General features: G+C 52.8%; 1 long non-coding RNA gene across 2 annotated transcripts; it reads left to right on the top strand.

The window, feature by feature from the left end:
- Nucleotides 1-15,108: 15,108 nt before the first annotated feature.
- On the top strand, nt 15,109-21,677 carry LOC123641078. Of its 2 annotated transcripts, none has more exons than XR_006736214.1 (4): nt 15,109-15,477; nt 17,139-17,307; nt 18,906-19,142; nt 19,900-21,677. It is a non-coding gene; the product is annotated as an uncharacterized LOC123641078 (long non-coding RNA). The 2 variants fall into 2 exon arrangements; XR_006736213.1 differs by having other exon boundaries at nt 19,897-21,677.
- Nucleotides 21,678-21,858: the final 181 nt, after the last annotated feature.

Genomic DNA, 21,858 nt, shown 5'->3' with positions numbered 1-21,858 from the left:
CTGCCTGGTCCGCCTGCTGGGGCCTCCTCCGCGGGGCCCTAGGGCCCGCCGGGTTTTAGCTATGCGCGGGTCCCACAGCTGTAGGGTTCGCTTAGTCCCTGGAGCTCCCAGCCAAGCCGCAGACTCGCCCCTGCAGGAGAGAATGAAGCAGGGAGTAAGAGGGGCTTCTGGGGACTCAGATCTGGTGAGTGGGGCTCTGGCATGCAGAACCAGGGCTGGGGTGTCAGCACCACCCTGCCCTTTCCTCTCTGCTTTGGACACAGCATCCTTGGTCTCCGCCTTACTCACTGGCTTCTTGTTTGGGATGGAATGGGTGCCTGGCTTCTGATTGCTCCAGCCTTTCCCTAGTGCCTGGGGTTCCCTCTTCTCTTGTTCCCCAAAGCCAGTGCTAAGAGACATCCTGCTTGTTGGTGGGCCTCCTTGGGGAGATGCTGAACAGGGTCTACCCTCTAATTCTGGAGCCCAGATGCACCTCAGTTCTTGGGCCTGAGTACAAAGGTTCCGGAGCTTCAGCTTTTCCCACTTGGCACCCCTCTGGGCCTTCCTGTCCCAGTCTGAAGAGTGGGCTGTGTCCCTGGGCTGAATGGGACTTATGAAATCATGGGAAGATGAGCTCATACATCATGTGTGGTTTCTGTCCTGCATCTCTTGATCCTGCGTGGCCTGGGAATAACCTGAGTGTACACATGGCTGCAGTGAACCCAGGGACTGCAGTGAACCCCTTTGACATGGGATGGGGACATTGTGAGGCAGAGAAGCTTGTAAGCATATGACAGCAGAAGGGAGATTCAGGACATCTGGCCTAATCCTGTGGCTGTGATTAAGCTGCTGGGTGACCTTGGGTAAGTTCCTTCCCCTCTCTGATCCTGTTGCCACATCTGACCAATGGAGTATTAGGCCAGATGATCCCTGAGAGGCTTTGGAAAACTCTCTGTTCCCCTGGGGATGGAAGGGCTAGGAGGAGTCTGAGAAGTTGTACTCTGAGTGCTGCTCTGCAGGCCTTGCCTGCCCTGCCTTCTCCAACCTTCTAGGAACTGGGGGGCAAAAATTTCCCTCTTGTGCTTATAAGCAAGGTAGGAAGAATCTGCCCTTAACTTGGCCCCTGCAGATTCTCTCTCTATTTTGGAAACTCCTGGAGCCCACCTTTGGAGGAGACAGCCAGAGGAGACATTCCTCAGAACCATGGACCCCCTCCCCCAGCCCCTAGGCAGCATTTGTTCACTCATTGTGCTGTTCTTCTGGAAGGAGGCTTGATTCAGGTGACTCGGGCATTTCTCTGCCCTTTAAATGCCCATAATCCAGCCAGGGAGGGGGGAGCTTCCCACACCATTCCTGGCCAGCAGCCATTCAGCACTGACACTCAGTTCCCCAGCGTGGGGTCTGGTGTCAGACTCCAGATAGGATTTCTACAGGGAGTGACACGGTGGCCGAGGACACCAAGTAAGATGCTGGCAGGGCTCACTGAGGGCCGGGACCTGGAGGGTTAAGCCTTCCCTCCCTCCTGCTTGCCCCCTGCAGTGTTGGCCTCAGCTGCTTGGAATCCCTGGGGTCCTGTAGGGCCCTCCCGCCAGCCAGATGGGCAGCAGCGCCAGGAGAGGAGGAGAAGTGGAAACAGGCCTCAGGATACCGTAGACAGGGAGGGGCGAGGAGTGGAGGGAGGGCAGAGGATGGCTGTGAGGTTGGGGAGCCCCACTGCCCTAAAACGGAGAGGGCAGGACCCCTCTCCTCCAGCCAGACAGGGGCAGGGCGGCCTAAGGGCTTTGGGTGTGTGTGGGGTGGGGGACCAGGGCACAGGCTATCCCACTCAGCCGGCCTCTGCCTCCGAGCCAGCTCTTGGGGCGAAACCTTACCCGATGCTGGCTCTTGCTCCTGTTTCCTTTTTCTTAATAAGGTCGAATCAGAGCGAGTCAGAGGAGCCAAGTTTCCTGTTAGGCTCTGTTTGAATAAACTCTGCTCTGAACACAGCTTGGGCCTCCGCACAGGCTCCCGTGGCCAGGACTGGGCCCTGCCAGCCGTCCCTGCCGGGAGTGGAGCCCTGGGGTCCTGGCCCAGCCCAGCCATTCCCCAGGGCGGCCTGTCACACTCTCAGAGCTTCGGAGTCCTCTGTAACCTGGGGGTGAGAGTACCTCTCTTGTGGCATATTTGGGAGGAGGGAAGGAGAGGATTATGAAAAACACCCAGCGCAGAGCCAGACATGGGCCTGCTATTTTCTTCCTTTGCTCTTGACTCATGAGAGAGAGGAGGGGGTTGCTCTCCCCAGGGTGACCCCCACCCCATTTTCTCTGTCCCTTTCCTGTTTCTGTCTTCAGCAGCCTTCCCTGGCCAGGGTGACCTTGTGCAGGACAGGGCCTGTCCTCTCCACTGCCCCCTCTGACCTCTTCTGCTTGAGGGCTAGGTCTCTGGCGGTGGCGGACAGGCCCAGCTGGGTCGGAGCCAGCAGCTGCACGGGCCAGGGTCTCTACTCTGCGCCTCTGCTCTCTACTCACAGGGCAAGGCCTTGCCTCAGAAGCTGGAGGTATCCTGGCATTCTTAGGCTGAAACCTGCCCAGTGGTGGCCTAAAAGAGACCTGGGCAGGCTGTGGAGGGTGCAGAGCTTGGGTCAAACGAGGGCTCGGCCTCAGCGGTCTGGGGAGAGGGCAGCTCCTCTCTCAGCCCTGTCCCTAGAGCCTGGAATTCACACCCACATTTTTAAGAGCCAGGCATGTGGTTGAGGCTTGCTGCCAGTTCCTGGCACTAGGAACCAGTCTCGAGGAACCCTTGAGAAAGAAGGGAGATATAACGCTGAAAGAGCCTGACGACAGTGTATGACTTGTTAAGTACCTACTGTGTGTTCAGCTACGTGTCCCTGGGGCTCCCAGTGGAGCACCCTGGGTCCTGTTCCCTGTCATGGAACACCAGGCTCTGGAACGTCCACGGGGAGTGAGGAAGCAGCAGGCCAGGCCAGCAGAGGGTTCGGGAGCAGAGAAGGGGCAGGAGCTGTGGAATGCCCCACTGCTTTGCGGAGGAAAGGGCCAGGGGTCAGAATTTTCTGTGGTTGGGGGAAGGGAAAAGGGCAGGCCTTGGGGTGCTCCTGCCCTTGTCTCCCAGACTGGGCCAGGCTGGGTCTCCCCCTCCTCTTGTGATCACTGACTGCGGAGGGCTGGCCTGGGCACCTGGGTGGTGGCTCAGGCAAGGCTGTTGATGGGATTTGTGCTGATCTGGGAATCTGCACCCCACCCCCCGCCCCCCCAAGCAGCAGTGGCCTCTGCAGCCCCAGCTGGTGCCTCTGGAAAGTGGGCTGGAGGAAGTGCTGAGTGAGGAGGCCAGGCAAGCTGGCACCAAAAGCGCTGACTCTGCAGGGAGAGGACCACCAAGTGACCACTGCCAGCTGGGCCCTGTGCCCACCCCTCCCCCGCAGCCACATCTGGTGCAATGGTGAGGGAGGCAGGGGGGACTGGGTCCCCAGAGCCAAAGCAGTGAGGAGGGAGCTGAGGAGGGCACTGGGGCCCATTGGTTTGGAAGTGTCTCTCTGCAGGGTTGGAAGCCCGGAAGTTGGGGAGGTGAGGTCAGAGGCTTTTCCAGGGACAGTTGGGTAGGGGGTGGAGGAACCCACCCTTCTCTAGGACCCAGGGGAATTCTGTGGCTCTGGCCACTTCCCGCTAGGTTTCCCTCCCAGCTCTTCAGCCCCTCCCCCTTGGTTGGGGGAATTGGAAATCCCAGAGCTGATATCACAGTCTGGGCATCGAGGCCAAGCTCCCTGGAGGCAGCAAGCCCCCTTGGCTTCTCCCCTCCCTTACTTTCACCCCTCCCACGAATCTGGTGTAGGCGTGGCTCTGGGGCCTGCTGAATGGTAACATTCCCTGTCCCCACCTCTACCCCACCCCCCAGCCCAGAGCCCATAGCTGGGGGAGGCAGGGGCCATCACTGCTGCAGGAATGAAAGGCTGGGGAGAGGGCTGTCATCCCAGGGGCCTGCCTTGGTGGGGGGTTCTGCATAGCTGTCTGGGCCCTGCTGGCTGGGAGGGCCCTTATGTCAAAGTTCTGGGGATGGACCCCAGCCAGCATGTGATGGGGGAGGAGGCAACAGTGTCCCCAGCCTGAGAGAACACTGGCAAAACCAAGCAGGGTGTCATGCTTGGGAGACAGCCCAACAAAGGCATGTAGAACTGCCAGGGAAACAAAGGCAGGAACACACTGGTTTGGACTTGAATCCCTCTGGGTTTCTTTACCTGTTTTTTTTTCCCCTAGAGACGAGGTCTGGCTATGTTTCCCAGGCTGGAGTGCAGAAGCTGTTCACAGGTGTGATCATGGTACGCTACAGCCTCGAAATCCTGGGCCTAAATGGTTCTCCTGCCTCAGCGCTTGGGACCACAAGCATAAGCCACCACACCGAGCTTTCTCTAACTTTTTAATTTTTTTCAATAGCCTCCCTCTATCTTTTCATTCATTCATTTTTCATTCATTTTCTCTGTCTCCCTCTGTTTCCGTGGCTTGCAGTCTCCATCTGTTTTCTGTTCTTTCCCATCTCCCTCTCTCCCTCCCTCCCGCTGTATCTGCTGACGTTTCTCCCAATTAATTATTCCTTCATTAGTTCACTCACTCACTCATTTAGCATGTTGCCTGGCTGCCTGTGCACTGTCGGGCCCTGCGCTGGCCAAGAGTTGCAGAGAGCGGCTGGAACTGCCAGGTCCCCAGTGAGCTCCCAGTCTAGTGTAGTGCACCACGACTGTGCCTGCGAATAGCCACTGCACTCCAGCTTGGGCAACACAGGTGACAGTCCTGGGTGGAGTGAAGACGTTGCACTGTCTCTGTGACGTTGGAGAGGCATTTCTATTTCTCTCCGTCTCCACGGCTCAGCACCTGGCTGCATCTAAACCTAGTTTTCTTTGACAAGATTTTTAATGCCCGAATTCTGTGGACAAATCGTAATTGAATGAGTAACCCCTATTTGTTGGTTTCATTGTATTCTCTCCGCTGTTCTAAATGACGCTGTAATGAACACCCTTCAGCACAAATCCTCGTGGCTGCCTCTGCTGTATAGCAGCATCAGAGTGCCCGGGTTTGGTTCCAGCCCTCCTTGTTTTGAACTGTGCAACTTGCTGTGCCTTTTTTTCCCCTGTAAAATGAGAGTGATGGTAAAAATTTAAATGAGGTGACGTGTGGGATGCATTTAGCACAGAGCCTGGTGCATACGAGCACTCTGTAAGCAGCAGCCGTTGTTAGTCCCTTAGATTCATTTATTGCAAGTTGGATTTCTGGTGAAAGGGTTTGAATGTTTTTAAGGCTTTGGCACCAAATACCCAGCTGCCCCCAGAAAGGTGGTCCCCACATACCTGCCTGGAGTGCTCTGACCCTTACTAATACTGGGGACTGTTTTTAAAAAGAGCATTAGTATTGGATAGGTTAAAAACAAGTAAAGACATTTTTTTTCAGTTGCATTTCTTTGGTTACCTGTGAGGGTGAACATTTTGTCTTGTGTTTGTTGACTTCCCAAATGGTTGTCTTGCTTCTACTTTTGTACCCTGGAAGTCTATTCTTAAGACAGTGGCCAGAATGATTCTTTTGAGACGTAAGTCAAAATTTCATTCTTGTGCTTAAAACCCTGCAGTGGTTCCCCATTTCACTCGGGATAGAAGCCAAAGACCTCTCATGGTCTCCAGGGTCCCCACCCTTGGCCCCCTGCTCTCTCTGTGGCCGCCACCGGGGCCTCCCCCAGCACCATGGCACACCACGCTGTGTCTCCTGCTCTGAACGCCCCACTCCTGCACTGGTTCAAGGCTTTGCTCAAGTGTCTGCTTCCTGATGAGGCCTCCCTTCGTCCCTGAACCCCCTACACTCCACTCCCGATCACTTTACTTAACTCTTACTTTCACCAGTAGTGCTTATCACCTTGTAAGACACATCAGAATTTACTCATTTGTTTATCACCTGGCTCTCTCCAGTGGAATGTAAGCTCCCCGAGGGCAAGGACCCTTGTCTGGTTCACTGCAGAGTCCCAAGTACCTGGAACTGTGTCTGGCACATAAGAGGTGCCCAATATACACTGGTTGAGTAAATGAATGAATGGTGAATTTTCCGTTCATATCCTTTGGCTATTTTCTATTGTAATGCTCCTCTTTTTAGTACAGGTCTATAAGATGTAGTATAGTCAGGCCAGGCGCGGTGGCTCATGCCTGTAAACCTAGCACTCTGGGAGGCCGCGGCGGGAGGATAGCTTGAGGTCAGGCGTTCGAGACCAGCCTGAGCAAGAGCGAGACCCTGTCTCTACTAAAAATTGAAAGAAATTAGCTGGACAACTAAAAATATATAGAAAAAATTAGCTGGACATGGTGGCACATGCCTGTAGTCCCAGCTACTCGGGAGGCTGAGGCAGGAGGATTGCTTCAGCCCAGGAGTTTGAGGTTGCTGTGAGCTAGGCTGATACCATGGCACTCTAGCCTGGGCAACAGAGTGAGACTCTGTCTCCAAAAAAAAAGATGTAGTATAGTCAGCACGTTTTCATATGTCACTTTTTGTCACTGTATTTTGCAACTAATTTGTCATTTGCATCAATATTTTTTAATACATTCTTGATGTGCCAAAGTGCTTCATTTTTAAGCTGTCAAATTATTAAACTCAGACTTTATTGTTATGTAACTTTGGCCTTCACCAAGAATATGTACATTTTCAATTAAATTTTCTTCTATGACTTTATGATTTCATTTCACTTCTTTTATGTTGAACTTTTTATTTTATCTTCATGTGTGATGAGAGGTAAGAACGTAACTTAAAAGAAAACTAAGCAACTATCCTGACATGAATCATAAGTGAATTCATCATTTCCCAATGATCTGAAAGGCCATTTCATCATTTACTTAATATTTGCATGTATTTGGCTGGGCTTGCACTCTGTTCCATTGGTCTGTCATATCATTCTTCCACTGGCATTTATTGCCCTATTTTGATCATTGTGACTTTTTAATAAGGGTTAATAACTGAGAGAATACAAATCCACCCTTTTTTAAATTCTTTGCTGTTGTTATTTACATATTCTTTAAGATGAACTCTAGACTTTTTTTTTTTTCCTGCCAGGTTAAATAAGCAAATAAAAATCTCTTTGGGATTTGCATTAAATTTGTAGATTAATTTAGTGATGGTCAACTTCTTTGCAATGTTGCATGTTCCTAGCCAGGAACATGGCATATCTTTCTGTTATTAAGGTCTTTTTAATTGTCGTTCTTCAGTGAAGTTTTATTTTGTAGGTGAATATGCACATTTGGTGCTTGTTTTCATGACATACAGCGATGACATTTGTGGCAGGCAGCCCCTGGCATGGCTCCCAGTGACCTATGCCTTCTGGTCCTCAACCCTTTCCCTTTGTGTGTCGGCTGGACCTGGTGACGCGCTGCTGATGAATAGAGTATGCTGAAGGATGATGATGGGTTACTTCTGAGATTAGGTTATAAAAGACTGTAATTTCTGTCTTGCTGTTATTTTCTCCCCCTGGCCCTCTTGCTTGCCTGCTCTGATGAAACCAGCTGCCTTATGGGAAGCCCATGTGACAAGGAACCCAGGAACTGACGGTGGCCGCTGGCCAACAGCTAGCAGGGGTCTGAGGCCCTCAGTCCAGCAACTGGTGAGGAACAGGGTCCTGCCAGCAACCATGTGAGTGAGCTGAGAGGCAGGTCCTTCCCCAGCTGAGTCTTCTGATGACACCACAGCTTTGGCTGACACCTTAATTTTAGCCCCTGAGAGACTCTGAGTCAGAGGACACAGCCAAACCATCCTGGGATTCCCTGACCCACAGGCACTGTAAGATAATAAATATTGTTGTTTTAAACCACTAAGTTTTGGGATAATTTGTTAAGATAACTAATACAGCCTCTTTTTTTTCTTTGCATCATGTTTTCTAACAGTTTTTTAGAAAATGGAAAAGCTGTTAACTTTTCTGTAGTTATTTTATATCATAACTGGCCATATTACTAAACTTTTTTTTTTTTTTTTGTCACAGGATCTTGCTCTGTAGCCCAGGCTAGAGTGCAGTGGTGTCATTCTAGCTCATTACAACCTCAAACTCCTGGGCTTGAGTGATCCTCCTGCTGCCTTAGCCTCCTGAGTAGCTGGAACTACAGGTGTGAAACACCATGTCCAGCTAATTTTTCTACCTTTTTTTTTTTTTTGGAGAGACAAGGTCTCACTCTTGCTCAGGCTGGTCTCAAATGCCTGGCCTTAAGCAATCCTCTTGCCTTCGCCTCCCAAAGTGGTAGAATTACAGGCATGAGCCACCGTGCCTGGCCTTAAACTTTTCTATTTTGACAATTTTGTATTTCTTAGATTTTTTCTGGGAAGACAATCATATTTGTAAATAATTATAATTTGTATCTCTCTTCTTTGATTTTATTTTCTATCCAATTGTATTAGCTATGATTTTTAGAACAAGGGCAACATAGCAAGACCCCATCTCTAAAAAGAAAAATTAGTCAGATGTGGTGGTGTGTACCTGTAGTCTTAGCTACTTAGGAGGCTGAACAAGGAGGACCACTTGAGCCCAGAAGTTCGAGGCTGCAATGAACTATGATCACGCCACTTCACTCCAGCCTGAGCAACACAACGACACCCTGTCTCCAAAAAAAAAAATAAATAAAATTAAAATTTTAAATTAAAAAAATCAGGAACAGATGTTGAAATTTACCAAACACTTATTCAGCATGTAAAAATATCTTCTTTGACCTATTGCTGTGGTACATCAGTTTACTGCAGTTCTGATACACATTCCTCTGTGCATTCCAAGAATGTTTGCTCGTGGTGTATTCTTTTAATATATTGTAGGACATAGGTTGGACTTAATCTGATTACATTAGTATTAGGACTTTACATCTATGTAAGTGAGACTGGTGTGTGACTCATTCATTCATTCTGTCTTTGTGGCATTTGTCAGGTTTTGGTATTGGGTTATTTTGGCTCTACAAAAAGAATAGAAAAGGGCTTGAATCAGGGTCCTGGCAAGAAGTCCTCCCCCAAGATGGCTTAATGGAAGAGACTGCTTACAGAAGTGTGAATGAGGTGCAGGGAACAAACACGGAGGGGACAGTGAGGCACCCAGAGACTAGCAATTAAGGGAAGCGTTACTATCCCCAGGGCTTCTGGGGCAAGGGGAGGAACCAGTGTGACTACAGCCTGGGGACAGCTGGCACCCTGGGGAATAGGTCCAGGCAAGAGCTGAGGCTGTGGGGACAAAGCTACTGCCAGAGGGCACTAAAGCAGGAGAGAGCAGGGAGGAGACACCAACCCCTCTCGCCTCCTACCCTCCAGGCTCCTGCCGTGCCCTCCACTGTCAGAGCTGGGCGGGAATCTAGGACACCAGGGAGCTTGGGTGCTGAATCCAGCTCATAGGGGTCAGGGCAGGCAGGGAAGGATGCGGCTCTGGTGCCTCCTGCCTGGACCCTGACTGATGCACACATAATCATGTGTTTAACGGGTTTTTAATATTCACGTCCAGGTCTTTTATACAATTTCCCCATATTCACTTCTTTTTTTAATTCAGAGTTTATTTGGGTCAAGGTTGAGAACTGCAGCCTGGGACTTGATTTCTCATTTACTATTATTTTACTTACTTTGATTCTTGCTTGCTTGCTAAGAGTGCATCTTTCAGTATTTTTTCTCCCCATGAAAGGAAGAGCCAGACATGGCACGGATCCTAAATTACGGCATATGGGAAAATGTTTCTGTTTTCTTCATGCAAGAATGCACCTGGCAGATTGTTAACATTTTAGGTCACAACTGCGATCTCTCAAAATTCGATGGAAGAGTAGTTCCCAAAGTTTGTTCCACTGAGCACCAGTCTTACCACATATTCTATGGAAAAGAGCTTCATAGTCAAGTAAGTTTGGAAAACTGCGCTTGCTAATGTTGCCCATTTAACAACACACACGAACACTTTAAAAGCCCTGCAAAAGCCTCAGCGTAGGATTTTGTCTTGCGTGCTTAATTCAGCATTTCCCAAGTTTACGACAGAAGACTTTCTCCCCAGCATAAATACTTACAAAATTCCGTGGAATCTATTTTCCAATGACACGCTTTAAGAACTGTTGTAGGTATTTCCCCCACGTTTGCCTCTGCATGGGTGCCTAGAGAATTTTTTCTTTACCCTTAAAACTGAAAAAATTCTGCACGGTATTCCTAGGTATCTATTTCTTTTTATGATTTGACTTAGACAACGAGGAGCCTTTTACACTCATAGGCTCAGCTCGGGAATATTGTCGTCTTCCTTGTGCTGTGATCCTTGCTGTTTTCATGTGCTCAGGGTCTTTAGGCCTGGAGCCCTAGCACGTTCTCTCTGTTTTTCATCCTGTTGGGCTTTTCCCCTGCATTCTCAGAGATCTTCTCATATTTGCCCTCCACACTCTCAGATTCCACGTTCTGTAGTTCCAGTTCTGTTCCTTCTGCACTGCCTGAGTGCGATTGAAACTTCCGTTGCATTTGGAGTTTCTTTCCAGCCTGCCCCTCTCCACCGCGGTTTGCTTTCTGTTTCCACCTGCTTGTCAGCCCCCAGCTTCTCAGTTCACTCATTCTATCTTGTTTGCGAATCTCATTTCTTAGAGTTCATGTCTTAATTAAATGAATTGCGTACAAAGCAGATGTGGTCTGAAAGTTATTTATGCTTCTGTGATACATCTTTTCCAAAGGAATTCTTTTTCTCTGCCCTTTGAGGGACACACTCTCTTCCTTTCATGATGCAGAATGTTTTCAAAGGCTCTGCATGTTTCCGAGTAAACGTGTGTGCACACGTGTTCATGTGTGTGGGTGTGTTTGCTTTCCTGTGTACTTCTGCTTTAAAAATTAGTGTTTTAAACTTAAAAAAAATTTTTTAAATTTGTTTTCATTTATAGAAGCGGGGTCTCACTTTGTTGCCCAGGCTGGCCTTGAACTCCTGGGCTCAAGCAATCCTCCCGCCTCAGCCTTCTGAGTAGCTGGGACTACTGCCATGTACCACTACACCTGGCTAAAAAAATATGTGTTTTATAAAATTTTATTATTTTCCTTCAAACAAGGCAAAGGAAGTGGATTCTCTTTAGCTCACCATGCACCTGGATGTTTTCCTGATTGTCCTATCATATTTTAAGACTGAATAAGGCAATTTCACATTACCAGTTGGCTATGAGCACAAGCCACCTGTGACATATGTAACCCCAACTCGTTACCAGTATTGACCTGCAGGTCTAGCTGGCCGTGGGGGTGTATGTGTGTGTCCTGTTCTCTCCCCACTCTGGGTAGAGCCTCCCAAGGGCCGTCCCCAGCTCAGGGACACAGCTGGAGAAGGGGCGGGAGCTGGCTGGGGCCAGGCCCGGCAGGGACCTTGCCTCTGCAGCAAGGGCCAGCTCCATGTGCCCAGGGTCAGGGTTTCCAGGCAGTTCCTCTGAGTATTCGGTGTAGGTATGATAAGACCTGTGCCCACCCTATCAGCGAAGGAGGAACATAGGTCTCTTGGGGTCTTCCTTTAATCTGGGTCTTGCAATTTTACAGAGATCCCAGCATTCCTGGCATGGGAACGTGCCTTCCCTGGCTTCCAGGCCAACAAGGGCTTTCCCTTCCTTAATAGTCTTTTGATCAGTTCAGCTGGGATCTGGGAGGGAGGAGAGTTCTGCACCAGCATAACAGGATGTTGTGTGGGACTTTTCCTCCTGCTCTGGAATTGCAGCTAACACCCAAAGCTGAATGGAAGGACACTGGGGGCCCTGCCTTCTGCGTTCAGAAGGTTGTCAGTGGGTGGTCCGCAGCTGGTACCATCTCCCTTCCACTCTTCTGTCATCAACCACCAGCTCCCATGGTCACTGGAAGAGGGGCAGGGCGTCGGGAGGGGTCATTTGCCATGTGGGTGTGCAGGGTTTGTGGTAGGGGCTACCTGCTCCCCTCTTCATGGGCGATGGGGTGGGGCGGGGCATTTTCCCTCCCTGAAGCCATCGGAAACTTCTTATAAGGAGAGACAAGCATGTCATCCCCCAGGTGGTGCCTGCTTAGTCTGTGGACCCTGTGATGTAGCTCTGAGCTGCCTGGGTAGGGGAAGAGGGAAACAGGAGACAGCTGGCAGGGCGGGGAGACAGTGCTGTGTGAGGTGGCTGGGCTCAAGCTGACATGTGGGTGCCCCACCCAAGGGGCCTTCCTCTCGGGCTTTAGAGGATGCACAGTCCCTCCATGAGAGAGTCACTGGGGCGGTAGGGGGAGGGGAAGCAGCCGGAGAAGCGGTGACAACCCACCCAGGAGAGGACAGTCGTGTGGGAGTTGCTTCCTGCTGCAGGTCTGCCTCATTCTTTCTTCTCCCTGCAGACTGGTTTTGTCCCAGACAGAAAATATGACCACTGACAGCTTCTGAGTGTGGTAACTTGGAGGTTCTGCCATTAGAGAGAAGTGACCCTCAGTGGCCCCACATCTGAAAACACAAGAAGAGGAGCCTCCATGGCTAAGCTGCGGACAGTGAGCCCAGCCAGGAGGGCAGCCTCACATAAGGAGGTAGGAGGTGAGCCCTGCAGAGGAACGGGATGTGCCACCCAGGGAGAGAGGCGGTCAGGCGGTTGCCACTGGGTTCCCAGCAGGAATCTGAGAGTCTGGCACTGTGGCCCTCTGCAAAGACGAGATTCTGACAGCCCCACTATCCCTTCACCTGCCGGCATCTGAGGAAACTCGGCCCCTCACCTCTCGTGAAGCCCACGGCAAGGGCAACAGCAACGACAACAGCAATAATAGTGGTTGGCATTTACTGTGCACTTACTATGTGGCAGGCCCTGGGCTGTGCTCTACGTGAATTTTTATGTCACCCTCACAGCAATGTATCATCTCCCCCGCTCTGCAGGTGAGGACGCAGGGCAGAGAGGCAGGGCCCAGGGCCACGCGGCTAGCGAGGGGCAGTGCGGGCATCCTGCCGGTCCCTCTCGCTCACCTTCTCTGCCATCAAGCTCTCCTGCCTCCAGGGCTGAGGGCCTGGGCCCGGCCATTCCCAGAGCCGGGTAGCAAAGTCTCCTGGCCCGGCAGGTAGTCCTGGCATGGGGACGCACAGGTATCACAGCCAGAGCCCGTAGGGCCTGTGCCTTCACACCGCCCGCCAGGTGAGCCACCGCGAGGGCTCCCGGGGCTGGTATAAGCACCTGGGTAGGTGACACTCCTGTAAGCAGCTTCTGTGGTCAGTGAGTGACCACACAGCTGGATCCTCCATCCTGGTTGCTTTGGAACAGAATGGGGCCCGGTTCTCTTCTCCCTTCATTCCCCCCCTCCCTTCCTCTCCTCTGTTCAGATTTTCCCTCTTCCTGTCCTTCTCCCGGCTTCCCTGGGCCTCTGCCGGGCGGGATGTGGGCGCAGGCAGCACTGCGGCCGGCAGAGGGTGCCAAAGCCCCTCCACGCACGGGGCCCAGGCCTGGCTCGGGACGGGCGGGGGTGGGGCCGGTGTGGGGGGCGGGGCCAGGGGGCAGGGCTGCTTGTTCCCCGCCCATTCCCAGATTCCTCCGGCCTCAGCCCGTGGGCCTGTGTGCCTGCGCTCACAAATGTGCAAGTGCCCGTGTGTGTGTGTGTGTGTGTGTGTGTGTGTGTGTGTGTGTGTGTACGCGTGCAGGCACTGCTTACCCAGGAGGCACATCTGACAGCCGGCAGTGTCAAAGAGGAAGGTCAGGGCATAGGGGCAGATACTGTGTCTGTAACCACTGATTTTGTACATCTCAATAAAACCACTTTCTGGGGCAGGCATTGTAACTCCAGTTTCTGTTCTACTGTGGGACAGGCAAGGAATGAGTTTCCGTAGAGAGGGGAAGGAACAGTTATGCAGCCCTCCTCTGTGTCCCGCCTTGGCTACAAGCTTTACATCCATGATCCTGGTTAACCACACTAGCAGCCCTGTGAGCCAGGCACTATTAGCCCTATTGTGCAGATGAAGACAATGAGGCTCGGAGAGGTTAAGTGACTTGCCTGAGGGCACACAGCTAGGAAGCAGTGAAGATTTGAATCCTGGTGTCTCCGATTTCATAGTCTTTGGCTGTTTCACACTCTAAAGCTGCCCTCTCAGATCTGTGTTTTGCTCACATGCAGACCCCCCCAAAGATAGGCTTGAGAGCAGCGCAGTGAAGTTCCAGAGGCAGCAGTTTCTCCGTGGCTGGAATAGCTGAGCTGAGAAATTAATGTCGATGAACAGTTTGTGGCCGATTTTTAGGAGTCAAAGAATAAGGCACTATATTTAGTTGCTTGCTGTGGGCTAGTTAACTGGTAGGGAGTGAGGGGCCAGACTACGGCGTGAGGGGGTGGGGAGAGAGAAGGAGAGAAAGAGAGATGCCCAGTTGAGAGAGAGAGATGCCTGGCCCGGGGTCCTCGCCCACAGAGTTGGGTCTCTGTGGCCAGCTTTGCATGGAACAGTGGCTGGTGGAGCCTCTTTATGAAGTTAAGACCTGACCACACCACCAGGCTGGTGGGAGAGAGAACAAGGGGATGCAGAGGAGAATCTTCCAGGCCTCTCCACATGCATGGCATTGGTCGGTGAGTCACTCTGAGCTTGGGGGTGCTGGGGCTCTGTAGACCAACACTTCGCACAGCTGGGACCCACAGAACAGATGCTCAGCGCTGCACACACACCCTCGATGGGGTAGGGGTCACATCTGTCCCTGTGATTTACTTGACCTCAGTTTCCCCTCCTCATGAGCTGGGACATCCCTCTTCTTCCTCACAAGGGGAAATTGGGGCACTTGCTCCAGATGGGCTTGGGCGTGGTTTTCCCAAACAAGCCGCCTCCCAGGGGGACAGAGAGGCAAGACGCTGCCTCCTCCTCCCATGGAGGTCTGTGACTGCCCCGGCTGGCCTTTCTCCTCAGTCTACGGTGTCCCTCCACATGTGACCAGTGGAGCTGGTCCTCATCCTTCTTGTCAAACTGGCACCTCCCTTTAAATTTCACCCACTCAAAGACATCAGGGAGCAAGGTCAAGTTTACTGACAGTTTGGGTGGGAAAATCCAGAAGACGGTCTGGCACCCACAGTGAGACTTGAAATCCTTATCCAGTGTTTCTCTGCAGCCTGTCCCCAGCCTTCTCTCGCTTAGGTCGCCCACCTCCCCAGCCTGTTGTCCACCTCCCCAGCCCCTTCTGTCCCGTATTTGTTTGCCCAACTCCTTCAAGATGGGCAACACAGAGGGCCACCAGGGACCAGGAGTCAGCTTCCTGGAGAATTATAAATTTACAGCAACAGAACTTTTCTATATTTAGAAGTAGCACAACAAATTTTCTGGGACTGTGAGTGGGGGCAGCTTAGACCAACAGAAAGGCCACCACACTGGAGCCCAGGAGATGTGCTTAGGCCCACCCCATCCATGCTGCTGGTGACCAGGAGCCAGTCACTTTCCCTGCTGACGCTCAGAGACACCTGAGTTCACCTGACGCTCAGGCAGGTGCTCTTTCTTCCAGACCACACTCTCTTGGCAGGGAGGCACAAGGATCCCTGGGACAGAGGTCACATCCATCTCAGCACTATGCTGCCAGTCGACTCCCCCAGACCGGTAAGCCAAAGGAGTCTGCCCCACCCCTTGAGGGAGGCTCACAGCTGGGACTTGGGCAAATGCTGGAAGCCCACAAACTCGCTCAGAGTTTTATCACACCTGGGCACCATAGATTGGTGTGGGTGTGGGAGGTGAGTAAAGGCAGTGGTAGCTCTCTGAAGGAAAAAAACACCCTTGGTTTGTAGCAGTTGCCAATTTCTGCAGTGTAAACACTCCCATCATGGCCAATTTCAGGCTACTAACATGATGTCACTGAATGCAGAGTTAGGAAAAGATGTGGAAAGTTGATTGTTTCCTGAGCTCGTGCAAGCTGACTTCAGCCACCACTGGATGTGTGTGTGTGGGGGGGGGGCCTGGATCCGGGGGCCCTAACCTAGAGGATGTTCTGGATGCAGCTGGGTAGAACCACCAAGCAGATGGCTAGATCTGCACATCCCTTTCCCACGTTGCTTTAAGAAGGGAGAATAAAAACTCAAGGGAGCCTTATGAGGGAATTCCTTTCAGAAACAATCAAATCACTTAGCAATTTAATTGCCTAAATATTTTTTACCTAATTTAAAATGGCTCGTCATGTGAGTAATTGGGCAATGTATTATTGAATTACTGAGGGATTTAATGCCTAAATTGAAGAAGCAATCAAACATTCAGATCTTCAAGTCGCTGAGTGACACCTAAAGGAGGTCGTCACACAATGGCTTGGGGGAGCATGGGACACCTTGTCGGGGTGGAGGGGACTCTGAGCCTCCCTTGCAAGCTGCCCTGTCCACCGTGAGCCCCAGCACTGTAGCAGCAGCTAGGCCTGGGCTGTCTCCTCCCTGGCCCTCTCCTGCTGCCGCTGTCCCTGCTCATCCCTCTCCGGTTTGTGCTTTTGTCACTGCGCTCCTATTTCTGCCCTTGGCTCCCTCCACTGTCTTCTCTTCCCAGTTCCAAGCTGTCTTTCCCTCTGTTTCTGCCTCTGCCTCCCTCCCGCCCTCTGTGCTTGTTTTGCCTGTGTCTGCTTTGTCTCTCCACGTCTCTCTCTTCTGTCCTCGCCTCTTCCTTGCCGTCTCTCTCCGTTTCTCTTGGAGTCTCTCTTTTCTACACATACACGTAGCCCGAGCCTTGTCCTCCAGTCCCAGGAGCTCCTCCCTGCCCCGACTCACACCCCACCCAGCTGCACTCCAGCCCCTGGCTCCTGTCCACATCCCCCTTGGCACCCTGCTGCCCAGTCCACACCCCCTCCCCCAAGTCGATTTCCTCCTGCATCTCAAGGGAAATTCAGAGGTGGGACCTGTGAACCCACAGACGTACTCGGGATTTCATTACACCTGGCAGCCACAGGTTGTAGGGGTGGGGAGATGAGGGAAGGCGATGGCAGCTCTTTGGAGAAAACCAAACCCCTGATTTGTAGCATTTGCCAATTTCCATGGTGTAAATACTCTCACCGTGGCTGATTTCAGACCACCCACAGGATGTCACTGAACGCAGAATTGAGAGAGATGTACAAGCTTGGTTCTTTTGAGCCAGTGCAAGCTGACTTCAGCACACCACTGGGCAAGGGGAAGGGGCTTGCCGCCTGCCTGCGGGGGCTGGGGAGGCTGCCCACGGGGCTGGCCACAGAGCAGCACATTGCCACCCACAGGGCTCAACTTTGGGCCAGCACCTTACTCCAACCTGTTTAGTTCTTCCTTGTAGCTGCCTTCACAGCAATGCTCACCCTAGGGTGGGGCAGGAGCCCAAGGACTGACCGCCACACACAGAAGGAAGGCTCCCTAGGTGCAACACCTGGCTGGGTCACAGAGCAGAGGTGCAGAGGACGGGACGGCATTCCAGGCCGAGGGTGAGAGGGCGGTGAGTGATGATGGGCAACTGCTTTGCCCGGGTACAAAGTTTGAGGCTGGAAAAGGTGAGAGATGGTGTCACAGAGGCGGACAGGAGCCAAGGTCACTGAGGGCCCTGAATACGGAGTGAAGGGGCAGGGTCTTCCCTTGCAGGCGATGGGGAAGGTAACACGACCTGATGTGTTGCCTTAGTTTGGTTTCCCCCCAGATGGACCTTTGACAAGGATTTGGGTGGAGTCATTTGTTTGGGAGATGGTCCCAGGCAGCATGTGAGGGGCAGGGAAGTGAGATGGGGGACAACTGGGGCCCACCAGCTCCCATCTCCCATCAAGGGTCACTCCTGGGGTGTCAGTTCCCCTGGCATTCCAGTCAAACTCACACGTGGACCAAGCTTGGTTTAAGACCAAAGAGCCCTCCTAAGGAGACCTGGGACGCTGGTGGCCACAGGTGCCAGGACAGGGAGAAGCACAGAGCCTGCCATGGTCGGGACTGGGTGTGACCTTTGGACTGGGCGGCACAGTGGTTGTTGGTGGCTTTGGGAGGGCAGTTTCCATGGGCTAAAGGAGAGTGAGTTATGGGAAGAATGAGAGAGCAGGAAACACAGAGACTGTAGACCACTCCGAAAGGCATGGACAACAGGAGACTGTCGGAAGGTACCCGGGCCCAGGGAGAAGGTGGGCTGGGGGCTGGTTGTGGAGCTGCTTCAAGCCAGGGAGGCAAGCAGGGGGCCCCGCGTGAGCGGCAGCTGCCAGACTTGGACTGATGGAAGCACAGAGGGGCCTCCCCAGGGCACCCCAGCCAACACTGAGCATGGAGCAGCCAGGGCACACCGCTGACCCTGCAGTCCCCTTGTCCTCCTTGGGAATTGTGGATTGGCTCTGTGTGACCCAGTTCTGCAAGCATTTATTTGATTGATTGGAAGCAGACAGGGCCTCCACTCTCCAGGAGAGCAGACCCCATGCTAGGCATGGGGGTGGGGCAAGGGTGGGAAAATGAGAAAAATCTAACCACACAGCGTGGGGAGATGCAGGCGTGCAGCCACAGATACACGCAGCAGGCTGTGGGGTGTGCAGCAGGGGAGCCCCCAGCAAGTGCGGGGGAGGCCAGAGAGGAGGCAGCTGTTCTGTCTGTCTGGAGGAGGACTGCTTGGAGCAGCCAAGCCTTGAAAGGTGACATACACTGAGAGGCGGAGAAAAGAGGGGACAGGCACTTCTGGATCCAAAGGCTTCCAGCCTGCTTAAGCCTTCCCGATGGCTGGATATTCCACACCCTCAGGACCAGGACGAGGGGACTCACTGGCTCCAGAGGCAGGCCTTCCACGGCCGGACCCCTCCTGCTGCCCTGTGACGAGTCCTACTGCCCTTGCTGGGGAGGTGCCAACAGAAGGATGCTTGGCCGGAAGTGAGGAGGGCCACAGCAGGCACCTAGCTGCGTTCCTAGGGTTAGGTCCTTGGCTGGTAGGCTGAATTTCACCCGCCCCGATAGCCACATCCTGATTTCTGGAACCCGTGAATGGCAAGCAGGACTTTGCCCATGTGAGTAGGTTAGGGGTCTTTAGATGGGGAAATTATCCTGGATATTTGGGTGAGCCCTGAATGTAATCCCCAGGGTCCTTCTAAGAGGAAGCTGAGAGGGCCAAAGGAGCAAGTAGGAGATACGACAATGGAAGCAAAAGTTGGAGTGATGCGAGAAAGGGACCAGCAGCCAGCAACGCCAGAAACTGGAACAGGCGAGGAGACCGACCTCTCCGAGAGCCCCGCAGGAACCAGCCCTGCTCGCACCTTGACTTAAGCCCCAAGAAACTGAGCTCAGACTTCGGGCCTCCAGAACTGTCAGGGAACGCGTGTGAGTGTTTTTAAGCCACCACGTTTGTAGTAATTTGTTAGCACAGCCAGAGGAACTAGTGTGCCTGGAAGCAGGAATTCGAGTGGGGAGTGCTCTTGGGGGGCCCCTCGGGGAGCGAGGAGCAGGGCTGGGCACAGGGGCAGCTGAACCGCTGTGTGGTTGCAGTGACTCCCTGGGGAGCTGCCCCAGATTGTGGCCCAGGTGCCCACACAGTCATTGGATGGGGCTCCTGGGCAGGGGCTGTGGCCTTTGGCACAGAACAGTTCATGGGGAGGGACTCGGCTGTGAGCCCTCAGCAGGCCACGCTCACCCGGGTCCTGAGGGGGCTCGTGGCACAGCTCTGCATGTCTCTGGACCATTTCCTTTGGCCTACAGGCCTCGTGCTTTGGCAACTTTCCAACATCCCAGACTTCCCAATGATGGGTCCACTTCTGTTCCTGAGCAAGAAATTGGGGTTTTAGTCCCAGTTTCTATACTTGTCATTAAGTGCTTTACATACACTGCTGTCTTTAGTCCTGGGAATAGCACTAGCTATTATCCCCATTTTACAGATGAGCAGGCTGATACTCAGAAAGGTTAAATGAGTGGCAGGTCGGGCTAGGACTCTCCTCGGTCTGCCTGGTGATTTTCACTGCCCTGTGACTTGGCCTCCCATCCTCCACTGTCCCTTATTAGCTGTGTCAGCTTGAACAGGTCACTTAGCTTCTTTTAGTCCCCATTTTTTGTTTGTTTGTTTGTTTGTTTGTTTTTCCAGCAGACTCTTCCATGGATGAAGACCTCCATTTTTTTTTTTTAAATGGCAGTCCCTGTCCTGCCTCTCTCCTAGAGCTGTGCTCACCTGGCTCCAGGGGAGACGAGATGTATGCCGGCTTTGTACCTGGGCCTGCGACCCTACTGCTGTGACTCTCTGGGCCCAGGAAGTTCACCCCTGCATGTCTCCCCTCACCCAGTCCCCTGACAGCTCTGGTGCACTGGTCCAGGCGAGAAGGAGGAGGAGGAAGGGCAGGGTCTCCTCTGAAGGTCCCATCTCCAGCGGCTTGTGGTTTTCAAGTTTGACTTGTCTCCTGCGTCCAGTTTCCCTCAACACCGGGAATTGCACAGGACCGCTGTGACGGCCACATGGCTGTGCTCTGGGTCTCTGCCAAGGGGGAAGAGGGGACTGACATCCATCCCGTGCTGGACACTTTTGGCTTGGCACAAGGGCACCATCTGCCGAGGGGCTCATCTGCCCAGAGGGGACAGCCTTGTTTAATCCTCACAAAAGCCCTGCCTGGGTTCTCAGTGGTCTGAGAATTATGTGCTGGCTTTGCAGGAGCCCCCAGAGCCTCGCATCCAGAGCACGGGAGGGGCAGTAACGGGTGTGTGGGAGTGAGAAGCAAACCCACTCCCAGTAGCACCCCAGAAGAGGCCACTGATCCTGCAAATCCCTCCATGGGAGCTGCCCAGGGCCCCCTCCCTGGAGACACGCAGAGGGAGCCCTGGGACGCCTGGGCTGCCACCCCCAAGACCCTGGGCCCACTTCTCTGTGCAGACCTCTGGCACAGAGGCCCCCACCCCAGGCTGAGCTCCCTGGGGCCAACCACAGAAAGGCCCAAGGGCTCTGTGTTCCTGCCTAGGTTTCTAACCACCCCAGAGTGGTTACTTCATCACTCATTTTTCCTCTCCCAGTCCTTTCCTGTACAGGTCTCCTGCCAGCACATCACCAATCCTGACTTCCCTGCATTCCTTCCCTGGCTCAGAGACTTCCACGGCTCCACCTCGTCCAGACCTGGCACTTAGCATCTACACACCCTTCTTCTCTCCCCTGAGCCCCTCTGGCTCCCTTTCATCTCTTCCCCCCACATCCCACCCCCAGACCTTTGCCCAGACTGCTGCCTTCCTGGACCGCCTTCCTTACCCTCCTTTCCTCTATCTAAACATGAAAGTCCCTTTCAGGCTGCATGAAGGCCCTCCCCTCGTGCAGAGCAGAAGAGCATCCCTGGCATCAGGCGGGGCGTGGGCCAGGGCAAGGCGCTCTGGGAGTGCAGACTGGGGCCCGGAATGGCCCTGAGGCCTGGATGTGAAGAGGGCACCCGATGTACCCTCTGCAGGGGCTGCACCCGCGGGCAGCTTCCTGTGAGCTGGGATCCCTGGAGGGGGAACTGATGGCCCATCGGGCTATGAGCCAGTGCCCAGGACAGCCCTCGCTGGAAGAGCCAAGGGTGGGCTCTCGGGTGGAGACCCCTCAGCCATAGCTGGGTCAGGGTGCCTGGGAGACCCGTCGGCCCGTAAGGCAGACCATCCACAGACACTTACTGAACGCCAGGTACCAGGAGATAACAAGTCTGAGTGACTGTCCAATACCAGAGCCACTAGCCACACAGGGCCACTGAGCATTTGAAATGTGGCTCGTCCCAGTTAAGACTTAGTACCCCCCAAAAAAGAATATAAAAATCTCATTAGTAATTTTATACTGGTTACATGTTGAAACAATAATATTATTGGGTTAGTATTGAGTTAAATGCACTTTTTTGCCTATTTCTTTTTACTTCTTTAATGTGGCTATTAAAATATTTAAAAATATATTTGTGGTTCACATTCTTTATTTCTATTGAACATTGCTGGTCTTGAGTGTAGAAAGACATAGGAGAGGGCTTTGAATTGTTTTTCATAGAGAAACAGGCAATGGTTAGGTACTGGCTAGAGGAAACAGGAGGCTCCGATTCCAGCCCGGCGC

This window comes from Lemur catta, chromosome 1, assembly GCF_020740605.2.
Source record: "Lemur catta isolate mLemCat1 chromosome 1, mLemCat1.pri, whole genome shotgun sequence".
Taxonomy (NCBI): Eukaryota; Metazoa; Chordata; class Mammalia; order Primates; family Lemuridae; genus Lemur; species Lemur catta.
This window is presented reverse-complemented; position numbering and strand designations above follow the sequence as displayed.